This window comes from Pocillopora damicornis, chromosome 3 (assembly GCF_964200805.1).
Source record: "Pocillopora damicornis chromosome 3, jaPocDami1.2, whole genome shotgun sequence".
NCBI classification, from domain to species: domain Eukaryota; kingdom Metazoa; phylum Cnidaria; class Anthozoa; order Scleractinia; family Pocilloporidae; genus Pocillopora; species Pocillopora damicornis.
Genome location: NC_142672.1, coordinates 9,452,822 through 9,467,394, shown reverse-complemented (window position 1 = coordinate 9,467,394; position 14,573 = coordinate 9,452,822). Strand labels below are relative to the sequence as shown.

Below are 14,573 nucleotides of genomic sequence, written 5' to 3'. Positions count from 1 at the left end.
TACATGCCATTCTCTTCTTGTACAAGAACGCTACTTATTTCCATTTCGTCGCTGTCAAGACATCAGTGTCAAGAGTGGACTCCTTTATATTAAAAACATATATCTCTGCCCTAATGAGAATATCATCAATTGCAAGGAGCTAAAGTGACTTCCAGGATCCTCACATACGTAACGCTTGGGACGATACCTTTAAAATAAATTGAGTCTGAAATGATTTGGACAACAGCATCAATTTCAGTTTTTGCAAGATGAATAGTCATGAAGTTAGATTTGGCCCAATTGTTTAAGTCGGTGATCACCTCTTGAATATGTAGTAGTACTTCATCAATAGTATTTCCTATGCAGAAAGCAGTTGTATCATCTGCAAACATTTCAAAGCAGGCATTTGCCTTGGTACTGGGTAGATCATATGAGGAAATGTTGTAAAGTCTTGGATCGAGGAAAGATCCTCAGGGCACGCTGGTATCGATTTTCATTGACTCTGAATTTGAACCATGTACTGTCACAAACTGTTTACGATTGGCTAGATAGTTTATGAGCCATTTATAAAAGGCCACTGATACCTGAGGACAGTTTTTCTGCGAGCGATCTGTGATTAACACAGTCAAAAGGGTTTTGGAAACCAATAAAGATCACGACGATCATTTTTTCCCTCATCCAGTTCAAAACGCTATCGTTCTGTTAATGACAAGAGGAAAAATTGAAGGTGAACCTCATCCTAAAAAATCTACCAGAATCACCCCCACGGGGAGGATTTGTCTCATCATCAGTTTTGCCGATGGTTTAAATCTGCCGCTCGTATGATAATCGGAAATTTTGAAAAATCCCGCGTGTATTTTAAAGCTGTTTCCGCCATTGTTCCAAAGTAGCCATATACGGTCATTGTTAATCGTTAAACAAAGCCTGCTTAACTTTAAGCCGATCCGCTTTTCTTGATACGTTACTGCTTTAATGATTCGTTCCTTGTTGAGAACATAACTCGCTGTTTAATAGAGTAGTTCAGTTTGTGTAATTGTAGCGTTTTCCTTTCGGTAAGATTATACAGTAACACTTCGAAAGTGTTACTTCCAAAAATCTTTTCTAGAAGATATATCGTTAAATTTTGATAGCCTCTTTGTATTCTAGCCACACGAGTGAACCTTTCGGTCTTTGCCATACTTTGATGAGCAGCTTATAGCCTTTGTTTACATTTGTTTTGCTTTGTTTATTTGTTTACATTTGTTTACGAATGTAGGAGTTCATCCAGGATAAGCCACCGCTTCTTATCTTTACACGTCGGGAGCTTAGAATGGGTTTCATAATGTCCTTGTATAGAAACTCTCAAGCCTAGTAGCGTCGTGTATATCATCGAAGAAATTGCAGATAGTCCGCTCCTAAAGAATCGAGACCTACTTTTTTATATTCGAAGACGGTTTTTAGCGTCGATTTTTGACGTTTCCTTTTAGGATTTACGACTGTATATGTAAGAGGATGATCTGAGATGCCCAAATTGCAAACACCCTGGTGAGAAATTTTTGAAGAGTCAGAGCAGACAATTAGACCAATAAGCGTTGTCGAGGTGCCGATGATCCTCGTTGGTTTGTTGATAACATTCTTCAGATTAAATTTATTCAAAAGTTGTCGAAATTTCCAAGTTGAAGGGTTAGTTTCTAGAGCCGATGGTAAAATGTTGAAGTTGAAATCGCCCACTAAAATAATGTTCGTTCGTTTCATCCATATTTATAACATAGCTAGTAAATTTGCCTAATCAAATTCAATTGCGCAAGCGTGCTTCATATTCCTATTGTGTACGCTCACGACGTCAGCAAACAAATCCCTCCAGAAAAAATTTTCCATCGGGTTGAAAATTTTATAAAACAATTGGTTCACACGTCAGCTGTGTGTTCATCGAGATATGAAGCACGCGGGAAGTTTTGAGAGCACGAAAGATGCGTAAGAGTTGCTCGCACGCTGACGTATGAACGTTAAATATGCGATCCATAGTAGATGAAAACTTTTGTCGGAACGAAGTACAATCCGGAGGGCAATAGATAGGACTAAGTAATAGTCTCTGTGACTCTACCATAGCTTCAATCCAAGCGGCTTCCAGGGAGGTATTCGCATTTATGTCTAGACGTTCAAATGCATCTAAATGCTCTGCGAAGTAGATGACCGTGCCACCCTTTTACGGCCATCGCTTCGATCGCATCTGGCAATTTTGTATCCAGTAATAATTCTGTTCTTTACAAATAAAGAACAACAAATTGGTTACTAACCAGTGCTGCTTCCATCCTAACCTTTAAAAAAGGAGCAGAATGATAAAACTCGGCAAAAAAACTCACCATAAATGGAGCCAATTCGACTTAGTACCTCAGTACAGTATTGTGCAAAAGTAGTGCAAATGGAATTCAGCGAATTTCGTTATTTGTTCTAGCGATCTGTCGTCGTCGGAAAGTTCGAGCGAAAATTCGATAGAGAGTTCGAGGCCTGTTAAGCGATATTTCGTTTGAACAAAGGACGCTTTTTCGTTGAATTTTCACCACGAAGCGAAAATTCGCGACGGAAAGCGTCTGTTCGATCACTAGGGCTCGAAATTCGCTTCGAACTAACAATAGACTTCCGAGAGTGATAATGTTTGTTTACCTTTCAAGTCAGCAACACGGAATATTTCTGAACGTATTTCCAACCTTTTTCAGTCACCACAACAAAGACACGTACTATTTGAGACTAAACACAGTAGACAAACGGACAAAACACCAAAAAGTCATTACGTCCGATTCTACAAACTTACCTCTAATTTTGAATAGCATTCTCACCTTCTATTTCGCTTGTCGCAGGCAATGTCGGCGTCGTTGTTTCTTCGGAGGCCATTGAACTTGCTTCTCTTTTCTCTTCTTCTTGTTGTTTCCTCAATTAAACTTTACTTTCCCTCTGTGAACTGATCAAAACATCACTGTTTGAGGGCATTTTCGACATTATTTTCAGACACATTTGTCAAAAGGAAATAAATATTACTCAATTGTTTGACTATGTGTGCCTTTTCGATCACTTGCATCGAACAACTGAAGCTACTTAGATCCTTGTGATGTTGACCGATTTAATAGATTTCACCTTCAAGCCAGTAAATACAATAAAGTGTAGAAGATTACTACGATTCTCTCCTCCTGGATGTTAATCTGATCTTTAAAAAGACATGATGTAAAAGAAACATGATAATAAGGGAAAAAAACCCATTAATAAATAATAAGGGAAAATCCCATTACTAAATATCGGTCGTACCGAGGCTGCTCCGGATGGAGGTAGGTAGAGACGCAGTAAACTCAGAACATTCCGGATCATTCGTGAACATTTTAGTTCCCTGTTTCATATTGAGTAAATTAAAAATATCATCTATCGGAGTGGTGCTAAATTTTTAAAAGTTTATATACTTTGATCAGCAGTTCTGTTGAGATTGGGATGAGTAGAAGATTTTAGATTCACTAATGCTTTAAAAAAAAAAAGGAATTCACAGTAGCCTTGAGCTTGTCAGTTGTATACCCATTTTAGCAGCAATCTACACAGGCCACTCACTCATCTTACCAGATATACCAACTCACCAAGCAGCTTTTCTGCAATTAATTTTTTTTTCAATGCTTTCTAAAGCATCTGCTTAACGCCCTGCCACTGCACCGCTCCCTTCTTACTGTTTCCACATGAGGAGTAAGACTTTTATTTTGGATATTTTGGCGCTGTTACCCAGAAATCTTCTTTTCCTGTGAATTCGGCTGTCTTTCATTCGTAAAACACAAGCCTTGAGCCGTTTGTTTTCTATTTGTCAAGTGAAAAAGCTTGCGTGTTTTATGAGCCACAATTCGACGGATTTCACAGAACATTTCACTTCCAGATTCTGTTTAAGAATAAAAAAAACTTCAAGCAAAAGTGTTGAATTCGACCTGCCGAATTAGTTTAATAGGTGAACTATTAAGGATTTTGAACTTTGTTAGTTTGACAGTTTTGACAGCTTTTATCTTATTCAACCAATCAGATCGGCTTATATAAGCATGTTTCATGAGAGTCTAGTGTTCAAAATGGACGAACTCCAAAAATAGTTAATCTTCTTAATTTGTGAACAACATCAACACTGGAATAATAATTCTTTGTTCAAAGGCACGTGTTTACTCAGGGGGAATTGCGAAATCTCCCTCTAAGACCTAAGTGTAACCCAAAAGCCCGAAAATAATCAAGAACTTGATTGTCACGCAACAACTAAGGAATGTCGGGGGTCACTACAAGAGTATAACACCTTTGTACGCTTCGAAAATTCAGATTTTGTTTTGAAAATAGAAGTAATGCGAGGGGAATTTGACGAACTTGATTGTAAAGCACTTAGGAAGCGGCTGGAGAAAAAAGTAGGGAGAAACATTCGACTTCGTCTCGTGTTCCCCACGACACTTCTTAGTGCTTTACAACAACAAAGAGCACATGCAGTCAAGACTAATTCCTTATTTGTTAAGCAGACGAGATGAATATGTGACAACGTCATTCGCCAGAAAAGACTCTGAGTTAACTCACATTTCCTAAAATCCTTGAATCAAGAACAAAAATATTTCGTTCAATTTAAAGGCAAAATTTTACTTTATGAAAATAACGACTAATAGTGTACAGTGATAGGCATAATTTCAGTTTCCCGTTTATGGTTCGTCGAAAACGTCATCCCTAACTCTCAAATGTCTACTTGATACGGGATTATTTCATCAACATTTCTGTTTTGCAGGTAATCTAAGGGTTCCTACATAAAGTAAGTTTAGCTTTTCTTTATTGAAATCAAGTTGGAACACAATCCGAGCCGGATACAATATTCCTATGATCTTACCTGCCGTCTGATGTCAAGCTAAAATTCTTGGTGCCATCGACGCCAATAAGTATTAATCGAGATTTTGTTCTTTACAAATAAGTTTAAAGTTTCAATCCTGACATTAAAATAGGAGTGGCATGATAAACTTTGCAAGAAAAAAATCAAAACAGAGCCAATTCGACTCAGTACCTTTCCGCTCCTTTTCTGTTCCCTTTATCTTTCCCATTCTAAAATCACGATAGCGGAACATATCTTAACCTTATACATTGTAAATATCGCTCTAGATTATCAACGCAGAAATACAACAACCTCGCATACAAATCACACATCGACAACTAAATTAACATCACGAGATATATAGAGCCTTAAGGTTGATTAGAATGCCGGTTATATGACAATTAAACAACTCAGATTAACCACTTTTAGATCGATGAAAAGCACCCACGAAGAATCCCAAAAAAATTTTAGAGTTAAATTACTGTTACATGATCGATTACGTTATTAGGCTTTGCCGATACAGAACAACGTGCACTTGCAGAATCAAAGGATGATACTTAAAAACTGAACACAGTATAGTTTTATGACAAGCTACCGAGACTGAACTAAACTAAATAGCCATATATTTACCACGTACATATAATATTGTGAAAGCTTACTTTTAATTTCAATTGCATTCTCAGCTTCTATTCCGCTTGTCGCAAGCAATGTCGGTGTCTTTATTTCCTCGGAAGCCATTGAACTTGCTTTTCTTTTTTCCTCCTCCTGCTGTTTCCTCACTAAAACTTTGCTTTCCCTCTGTAAACTGATCAAAGCTTCGATGTTCACCAGAAGGCCATTTTCGACAATATTTTCAAACACATCTTGTCACAAGGGAATAAATATTATTCAAGTTTTTGGCTAAGCGTGCCTTCTCGTTAACTTGAAAAACTGAAGCTACTCGGATCCTTGTGATGATTGTGACAGAATTGACAACAATTCACCTTCAAGCCAGTAAATACGACAAAGTGTAGCATAACCTAGGCAGGCGTCTCGTTAGAGCGAGTTAACGTTATGAAGTTCACGCTCGTGTAATCGATTGTACCATGTTTGGTTTGGAGAGTCGACGGCGGGGGGAGGGGGCGGGATAAGGCGGAAGTATTCATAGCCCCACCCCTTCCCCTCTCCTTATTTTTACCTGTCACTCACCCCCTTGGTACAAATTTTTCTCTCCCTAGCCTTGCGCCGCTATAAAAATCAAATATGGCAGCTAAAATTTTTACCAAGGTAATACTGAGCACTCGCCCGCAAAAATTACCACTGCTCTGCAGGTTAAGTATCGCAGATTACTACGGTTCACCCCTCGTGGATGTTAATCTGATATTTACAAAATATTGAAATGCCACGTCTTGCCATGAAAAGAGAGAAATGCCAGCTGTAAATATGACGATTGCGAGCTTCTTAGACGCGGGCTCAGACGCATTATTGCCAGTAGGCGGCTTTGGATATTCTATAAGTGGCGGTCTATAAACTCTTCTCACAAAATCTGTGCTTTTCCTTTCAAACTTAAGCTAAATATCATATATAAGTGTCGAGTTCGATTCTTTTTTAAGTCATTGTTGGAAAAAGACACCGCTTTTAATCAGGGATTAAGTGCAAATAATGACACTTGAATTATCAGAAAACCCATTTTTCTTTGGACATAAATTGGACTTAGAACGTACATGCCGCATTTTGTTATTAATAAGGGCCAAGTCACAATGGTTAGGGGAGAGGGTAGGGGTTAGAGGAATTTTCATCAAGTGGGGATCGGAAGGGGGATAAGTGGTCGCCAAAAGAGTATAAAGAAGGGGACTATAGAAAACTCACCAAGTGTGATCAGGTGAATTTAATTGTGACCAAGAGACAAATGACGACCTTACTAAATTATAGGACTTACCAACTCCAGCCGGTCAATTTTTTGAAGAATTTTATGACAAAAATGCCATTGGAACTTACAATATGAACCATGTCCATGGAGCTGACAATTAAAAGCTTGCTGGTCAAATATTCTGATTGAGTTTTCATTCCTTATCAACTTTTTTCTTTAAAACCATCCCAATAACTATATAGTCGTACAAACTACTGGTCCTCGAAGGCTATAGAATGGTCTAGTTGTGCCTAGGAAGTTTACGGCATTTACCAAGATCGTGACGATAGTATGATTGTATCCTCACTAATTTGAGAAAGTGAGGGAGGGGGAGAGAGGCGCTTACGTGAGGGGGACGCTTAATTAACATTTTGGCCTGGGAGGTGAGGGCATCTTCGGGGAAGGGATCCTATTCGCGCGAGAGCGCTTATTCAAGAAAACACAGGATTTTCATCTTCCACCCTTCACACAAAGTAAATTAGAGTTTTAAAATTCAGTAATGTTTTAGAACATTCTCATTCCCAGAGCCCATCAATCTTCTCGGTCGGCAGCGCCTCAGCACACACACGTACGTCCATGAACGTTATTCGAGTGTGAAGATAATAATTATTTAATAAAGCAAGTTGGAGAAACGCGTAATGGAATCAAAATGTAATTGATAACTAAGTAAGATAAGAAATAAAATCACCATCTAAGTATACAAAAGTTCTATCTAGATGTATCGTAAGTTCTCAAACACTCCAATAATTTAAAGAAAATACTGGAAGCTGATCGATTAAAGAGTGCTAGCGAATTTTTTTTCATGTTCAACTTGGCAACTATGACCATGGAAGAAAGGCTAATTCATCTTATAACAGGGCCAACAAGGACCTTCTTGTTACGAACGGTATAGTAGACGGACATTCACGTCATAACAAGCAGAAACTATTAACTGTTTTAATGCAATAGTTGATCAACCTTTATACACACGGTCATAATTATTCTAACACAGAGGTGAGACATTCCACGAATAGCCGAAGTCTAATGATAGTATTTGTCAATATGCACGAGCATTCGTCACATTCTACCGTCAGTTATTGATATTCTTATCTTCTTACATTATATCAGTTTCAAATAAAAAACATTTCTACAAAATATCTTCTCACAATCGAATGGCAATAAAATGAGTAATCAACAAAGTTAAAGATGTTCGTGTGCTCCTTTCAATATCTAAAAGTTTTTCATTTTAAACAATGTCAGTCTGAATTCTTTTGTGTTATATCTTGCTCCCGAATCTATTTTTTGATGTTCTTCATCGCTGGAGGGTTTTTGTCTCCCGATCTCAGCCTCGACAAGGGATTCTTGAAACATGAAGAGGAAAAAGTAAAAAAATGCAGAGTCATTAGTTTCGTAAGAATTCATTATCTTTCTTGCTTTGACGGTGATAACTCTGTCATAAAGACTATATCGTACCTTCGTTCTCGTCTCTTTTGGTAGGTCACCCTCTGAATAATCTGTGGGACTCTGCCAAAAAAAATTTTAAATCTATACATAAACATTTAGCTACTATCCTGAAAACAGTCAACATAGGCAATATGACAACTTTGACCTATTGCAAACAAAGATCTATATAGCGCATTATAATTGCTCAAATTAAACAAGATGGTGGCTTAGTCAATTGCTTATATCTGCAGTTTGATTCAGTTAGGTGATCTGTGCTTTGATAATCTCAGAGTCTACTCAAATTCTCTTACCTTCCTTCTGTATCCTGGCAGAGAATGTGATCGGCGTTTTGGCACAGTTTTCTGGTGGGAGGGCTTTAGAAAAAAGAAATAACTAAATGTAAACATGAGAGAACATCACAAACAGAAAAGTCAATAAAGGAGAGAAGATTTAAGGATCATTGATGATAAGATTCTGCCTGCTTGTTTGAGTTCAATGAAACAAAAACATGAGGCAGAATTCAACTAGGAACTTGTAGACTAACATACGACTTCCCACCATTATGGACTACCAAGGCCTCAGCTTGGTCGGTTGTACAAAGTTTCATCTATCACGTTAATTGGACGTAAAAACCCAGGTTTCTCTCTCCCCTCTAAACAATTGTTTTATGAAATTCCTCCATTGAGCTTTTGACAATTCAGTTACAATTTGCATGCGATATTAGTATGCATTATCACATGATTTCGAATGCAATTTGGAATAAATCAGCACGAGTAAATTTTTTCAAAGACTAACAAAACTGCACGAGCCCGTAGGGTAAGTGCAATTTGTGGTCTTCGAAAAAATTTACAAATGCTTATTTCTTCCAAATTTCACGAGAAAAATCATATGATTACTTATCAATAATATACATGAAACAATACGAGATAGCTTCTCATAATTATGCAGGAGCAAAGTGCACGCATCAAATGCAAAAATAATTTATTCAAACCCTGCAAATGACATTGTGCGTTCAGTCAAAACAACCGCGTATGATCAAAACAATAATATACAATGATATTTTCACATCTTTAAGGCGCAGAAAAGTTCAAAGTCCGGCTGAACAGTTAAAGGAATTGTTCAGTCTGGATTGTTACTTCTTTGCATTGAATTAACCCTCTTTTGCATTAAATTACCTGAAAACTGCATGGAAAAAATATCGCTTTTGATTGACCGAAAACGAGTGTATTCTTATGTAATACCAGTGCAAAGTTGTAACACGAGTGCAAATTAAAAATAGCGCGCGCTCGCTTTCAAAATTTCGTCTGTCTTCACTTTCTGTGATGTATTATCATGTATATAATCAACAAGTACTAATATGATTTCGAGTGAAATTTGAAGTTAATAAGCACGGGTAAATTTTTTAAAGACTACAAATTGCACTTGCCCTACGGGCTCGTGCACCTTTGTTGCCTTTGAAAAATTTACGCGTGATTATCAACACCTAATTTCGCTCGAAATCAAATTCTTACCTATACTCAAGTGGAAAAAATGTTGCTCTATTAGAAATTACCAGCCTGCCTTTATAACTGGGCTTTCTCTCTGTTGTCCTTTGATGAAGTAGTCCTAACAGCAGCTTTTCAACTTCTTTGATTTGCAACTCAAGTTGCGTTTTCCATTTGTGTAAATCCTCAAATCGATTTGTGTGCTGCTGGTCCTTGAGTTGGCTCTGAGTACCTACCGACTCGATTTTGGAGAAAAGTGTTATTCCTTTTTGCTGGAGTTCCGTAGTAAAGTCCAAAAGGTTTTGAACACAATCAACATCATCTTCACTTTGTTGCCCAGCCTCGGCAGTCAACTTGATAAGAGCTTCAAACATATTCTGAAAATGGTTGCGATGTTCTTCACATGACTGTAGCAATTTTTCCACGCTTTCATCGTTTGGCGTATCCACTTCCTCATTCAATAAGCTGCTTGTGGGCTCTGTTTTGTCTTTAGAGGCATCTTGAATCGTATCTGTTTTATCAACATTTCCACAAGCCAGTTGCCCTTTCTTCATTTGGAGTCTCAGGTCCTGAAGCTCCGATGAAATATAGCGCTTTAGACTTTCCTGTCTCGCCACAACAACAGTTTCTAAAAATCTCTTGCTCACAAGTGTCTGTTGAAACAAATAAAATAAAAATAGGTAAATTAAAACTATGACATAATTTTCGATGTTAAACCCTTAATCACAGGGTGCATTTTTCCAAAATTTATTGAAACATTCTAATTGGATAAATGAGATAAGTGAAGAAGTTACCTCTTCCAATTTCAAAAAATTGTCTCTGCTGTTGAATGCTTTAACCATGAATTTATTTCCCTGCGCATCTTCGCACACCATAAGCTAAAAAAAATGACAAATATATTATTGCTGACAATTTTGAAGTTATTCTGTTATTTTACTTGTAAAGAGTATTTGGTGTTAAAACTATGCCCAAAGATTGGCAAAATCCATCGGAGTGATTTTTCTGGTTTACCGCCGGTCCAAGTTTCAACTTTTTGTTCACGAGTCCTAATCACAAGAAAAATTCAAGCTTCTAGCTCTGGAGGGTCCAAGGCAGAGGTGCTATTGATCAACTTTGAAGGAAATGGATTATAACCGTGTTGTAACAAAATTTGCATGCGGTTATTTTCAAATTTTATCTTTCAGTAGTTATTGTAGAAAACGTGTTATTATCTACTCACCTTATCAAGCCCTTCACCCAGGTCATGAATTACTGTTAAACTGATAACGTGACGCTTGGGAATGTTTCCACACCTTAGAATTTTCGCATTATCCACTCCTAATAGTATATTTGTGGGTAGGAAATAATTATGAGTTAGGTGTTATGCGTTGGTCAGTTCAATGCTTCATCTCTTCCCCCCCCCCCCCCACAACCTCCACCCCACCCACCCCCGCAACAAACTGTACCAGCAAACTAAATGTCACCATTTAGAACATTTGCAGTTATGTAAAGATTTTTATTGCTTGCAGGAAGGCAATTTCTTAACTTAGCAGCCCTTATAAATGCAGACAATGGGGATAATATGGTAGCCGGACAATTCACGGCTTTCGTAAAACCGAATCCAGAGTTTTGCTAACTTTTAATTATAACAAAGCCAAATATCACTGGTCAGGAGCCAATAAGAGCACAAAGCATAACAAGCAAAATAGTTGAAGTGCGGGTCTACAAGTCAACTTTGATGTTATTCTTGGATTTGATAGGTTGAAAGAGTAGCGCGAGTTTCCTGGGCCCATCGGACAGAAAACATGGTGTAAAGCAACGCAATCCAGGATCGTATTTTACACCAAGTTGTCAATTGCCCTATCAAGAATTGCAAAATTCCTGAAATGGTAAGCGCGCTCTGATTGATCAGTAGGTGTGTTGAGATAAGGATGAGTAAAAGGTTTTAGATTCAAGGATGCGTTAACAAAAATTTATTCATAGCAGCCTCAAGGGGGGGAGGATATTATTGGGAAAACTATCCCAATCCGCTTTTATGTTAAGACGAGAAAGGGAAACCACGGAAAGCTCCTCGATTGCGTTATTCGTTAACAATGTCGACTGTTTTCTAGCTAAGACCTCTTTGTGTAGTTATTCTTTCAGCTTGTCAGTTGTATACGCAGACCATTCACTCATCTTACCAGGTATACCTACTTACCGAGAAGCATTTCTGCAATGCACTTTTTTCCGATGCTTACCAAAGCATCCGCTAAACGCCCTGCCACTGCACTGTTCCCTTCTTTCTGTTTCCACATGAGGAGTAAGGCGTTTGCTTTGTCGCGATTACAGCGATAATCGTCGTCCAGGTTTTGGATCTTTGCCGCAGAGATATCAAGCTTTGGTCCCAGCTCACGCCAGCAATTACCCACGTCATCACTAATGTCTGAAAGCTGCAGTTCTGTCACCACAGAGGTACTTGGTTCGTTGAAGTCTCCTGCGTGCACAAAGGGATATTAGACTCATAGCTAAATTCATGTTTCAATTACGCGTAGTCTTTAACATTGGATTACGTGAGCCATCCTAGTTGAAATTTGACGAGGTTTTCCTCTTGCCCTGAAGTAGAAAACTAACCTGGTGTTAATTAAGCTTCTGTTTAGTATGGTTAACTCTAAACAGCCAAACACGTACATGGAAGCGATCCTCACCGTTAAGAACACTAATTAAGAAGTAGTGAAAACGAGGCCTGAAAAAAATTCAGGCCCGCACGGTATTTGAACCCATGCATGACCTCTGCGATACCGTAGCAAGCCCTACCAACTGAGCTAACAAGCCAACTTAAGTAGTGTTCATAACTGCAAGGATCGCTTCCATATTCGTTTCTTCAACCTCAGTTTACAAATTTTGATATATTTACAGTAATTTATTCACCACTAGGAAGGTTTATTTGGAACTAACAGGAAGATCTTCTTCAAGTTGGCTTGTTAGCTAAGTTGGTAGAGTGCTGCATTGGCATCGTAGAGGTCATGGTTCAAATCCCGTGCGGGCCTATATTTTTTACAGGTCTTATTTCATTACTTGTAAAGTAGTAGTTTTTATAATTGCGGGGATAGCTTCCATATTCGTTTAATATTATTTATATCAGGATTTTGCCTAATATAACTTCAAATAATGTTGCTAAAACTCTTTCAAACGTCACGCATCTCCTTGGTTATATTTATAACAAGATCTTACAAGTGCCATAGCCAACCACTGAAGGTTGATACAAGGTAAATGTGCGGCAAACATAATGGATATGTAGAACCGTTTTTCGGCATAAATTAACCCTCATTTAAGTCACCTTTTCCAAAATCCTGGAATCAAACCTTTAAAAAATGGCAGAAAATCTTTCGTTCAATTCAAAGGAAAAAAGTTTACTTTATGACAGTAATGGCCTAAAGCGTACAACGATAGGCATAATATCAGCTTCCCGTTTGTTGTTCAGTCGTCGAAAACATTATGCCTAAACTCCCAAATGTCTATCTGATACGTGATTATTTTATTGGAATTCTATTTTGCAGGTAATCAGAGCGTTCCTAGTTAACATAAGTTTAGCTCTCATTTCATTCACATAAAGATGAAATGAACAGATTTGAAAACAATCTGAGCCGGTTACATGATATTGTCTGCGGTTTATTTTCAAGCATATATTTTTTATGCCATTGACGTCATAATCTTCTCATCGAGATTCTCTTCTTTACAAATAAGGAACAGCAAATTGGTTAAAATTCTAACCAGCGCTGCTTCCATCCTGACCTTTAAAAAAGGAGCAGCATGATAAACTCGGCAAAAGAAAAACTCAGTGTAAGCGGAGCCAGTTCGAGTTTGTACTTGCCCAGTCTTTCTGGTCTCTAAAATCGCTATAGCGGAACATATTTTAACCTTATACATTGTAAATATTACTCAGGATTATCAACGCACAAATGCAATAATCTCGCATACAAATCACACATCGACAACCAAACTAACATCACGAGATACATAGCGCCTTAAGGTTAAATAAAAGACTGGTTATATGACAATTTAAAAAGCACAGATTAACCACTTTAAGATCGATGACAAGCACCCACGAAGAGTCCCCAAAAAATTTGAAAGTTAAATTACTGTTAAATAATTGATTACATTATCAAGCTTTGCCGATACAGAAAAATTGCACTTAGAGAACCAAAGGATGATTCTCAAAAACTGAACACAAGTAGTATTATGACAAGCTACCGGGACCAAACTAAACCAAATAGTCACATATTTACCACGTACATAACTTATTATATTGTGAAAGCTTACTTTTAATTTCAATAGCATTCTCCGCTTCTATTCCGCTTGTCACAGGCCATGTCGGCGTCTTTGTTTCCTCGGAAGCCATAGGACTTGCTTCTGTTCTCTTTCTTCTTGTTGTTTCCTCAATAAAACTTTACTTTCCCTCTGTAAACTGATCAAAGCTTCAATGTTCACCAAAAGGCAATTTTCGACTATATTTTCAAACACATCTTGTCACAAGCGAATATATATTATTCAAGTTTTTGAATAAGCTTGCCTTCTCGTTGACTTGAACAGCAGAACTGACAGCATTCGCTTTCAAGCCAGTAAATACGACAAAGTGTAACATAACTTGCAGGGCAGGAGTCTTATTAGGGCGAATTAACGTTAAGAAGCTCTAGCTCGATCGTGTAATCGATCGTGTGTACCGACCATGCATGATTTAGAGAGTCGACAGCGGGGGAGGGGGCGGGATAAGGCGGAAGTATTCATAGTCCCATCCCCTTCCCCTCTCCCTATTTTTACCCGTCGCTCACTCCCTTCGTACAAATTTTTTCTCTCCCCAGCCTTGCGCTGCTGTAAAATCAAATATGACAGCTAAAAGTTTTTACCAAGATAATACTGAGCACTTGACCCCGAAAATTACGCCTGCTCTGCAGGTTAATTATCGCAGATTACTACGGTTCACCCCTCGTGGATGTTAATCTGATATTTACAA

At 38.0% G+C, this 14,573-nt stretch overlaps 1 long non-coding RNA gene and 1 pseudogene across 2 annotated transcripts in view; both read right to left on the bottom strand.

Moving 5' to 3' along the window:
* LOC113677808 (uncharacterized) overlaps nucleotides 1-14,100 on the bottom strand; it is a 30,696-nt pseudogene extending 16,596 nt beyond the window's left edge. The window contains exon 1 of the transcript XR_016185261.1: nucleotides 13,883-14,100. The product of XR_016185261.1 is annotated as an uncharacterized LOC113677808 (transcript). The remainder of the gene's footprint in view (nucleotides 1-13,882) is intronic.
* On the bottom strand, nucleotides 7,264-8,671 carry LOC149048134 (uncharacterized). Its single transcript, XR_016185265.1, has 3 exons — nucleotides 8,432-8,671; nucleotides 8,151-8,201; nucleotides 7,264-8,038 (listed from the first exon to the last, which is right to left on the bottom strand). It is a non-coding gene; the product is annotated as an uncharacterized LOC149048134 (long non-coding RNA).
* Nucleotides 14,101-14,573: the final 473 nt, after the last annotated feature.